This window comes from Ursus americanus, chromosome 3 (genome assembly GCF_024610735.1).
Source record: "Ursus americanus isolate L20-20 chromosome 3, mUrsAme1.1.p, whole genome shotgun sequence".
In the NCBI taxonomy this organism is placed as follows: Eukaryota; Metazoa; Chordata; class Mammalia; order Carnivora; family Ursidae; genus Ursus; species Ursus americanus.
Genome location: NC_142129.1, coordinates 58,950,800 through 58,952,239, shown reverse-complemented (window position 1 = coordinate 58,952,239; position 1,440 = coordinate 58,950,800). Strand labels below are relative to the sequence as shown.

The following is a 1,440-nucleotide window of genomic DNA, read 5'->3' as shown; positions in this document are numbered from 1 at the left end:
TCAGTTTGCTTCCTCCTTGGAAGCTTCCTCAAAATTCTCCCCAAGATCTGGAGTTTCATCCTCCTCCTCCTCCTCTCCAGAAGCAAGTGGTGCTTTTCCATCACAGATGGTGTGCACGGAGCTTCAGCCGGTCCTCTTCAACTAGTCAGACTGTCTGCACCGGCTGGTTGAAGATCCCGGGCAGCGTGTCTGTCAGCGGCTCTGTCTCAGCATGGCCTGTCATGGTGGAAGTGTTCGCGGCCAGCGATGCCTGATCTCGGGGTTGTTCAAGTGGATCACTGTTCCTTGGTTCCTTGGTCACTTCTTCAATACCAGAGCTATTGTTTACCCCTAACTTCTTTAAGGACAACTGAAGTTTTTCGTCATCTGCTGTAGCCATTCTATGAACCACCGCCTTCTTTCCAGGAGCAATTCCTCTCCCGCCAACGCGCACTTGTGCTCGCAGTCTGGCGAGTTTCTCCTAGTTCATGATAGTTTCTTTCATTGCAGGGTGATAGGGTTGGAGCTCAGGGGGTCTGGGGCAGAGCAGCTAAAATTAGGTGCACGCATGCGGGGACACAAGATGGCAGCACTTTTAAGAATGAAAGGGGTAGGATGTATATTCATAATCTCATTTTAATGGTTGGCTTGTGTTCAACAAAAGTCTCTAATTCAATGAAGTGGCATATCTTTAATGGAAGAATAACAAAGAAGGGGAATTTGCATTTCCTGTTGGATAAAATGAATACAATATATGGAATTAAGGAGGTGGTTTATGTACTATTAAAAAGATTTGCTTTCCAACTGAAGTCCTATATTCTGGCATTTTCTACAAAGAAAAAAGTTGAAAATTTTAAATCAGATAAATTTCTGTGTGTACGTAAATATATAAATACCTTTTAAAAATATGGGGCAGAGGAAAGTATTTACAACATATTTGTCTATTCATATGAGATTTTCCTACAGTTTGACTGCTTAGCTTATTTTCTGTGGTTTAAGGAAACCAAGGATGACTTCTCCGGTGATGTAAAAATTTCAAAGATACTTCATAAGACAGGCTGCATCCCACCATGGTATTATTTATTTAAGGTTATTTATATTTGTAGTTAGCTATTTGTATTATTATTTCTTCAGGGAGTGGGTGAAAACTTACTTTATAGGCTAGAAATTCTTGTACTTCCATAAGTACAAAGTGTGGCCAGGAAGTTTTCCTGAGAGGATTAATAATAATAATAATTCTTCTTCTTCTTTCTTCTCCTTTCTTTCTTCTTCTTCTTCTTCTCCTCCTCCTCCTCCTCCTCCCCCTCCCCCTCCTCCTCCTCCTTCTCCTTCTTCTTCTTTTTTAAGATTTTATTTATGTATGTGTGAGAGAGAGAGAGAGAGATCACAAGCAGACGGGAACGGTAGAGGGAAAAGCAGACTCCCCACTGAACTGGGAGGCCGATGTGGGACTTGATCCCA

General features: G+C 41.9%; 1 pseudogene; it reads right to left on the bottom strand.

Annotated features, from left to right (window-relative positions):
- LOC123789596 (transcription factor BTF3 pseudogene) lies at positions 1–469 on the bottom strand (annotated as a pseudogene).
- Between the last annotated feature and the right edge of the window lie 971 nt (positions 470–1,440).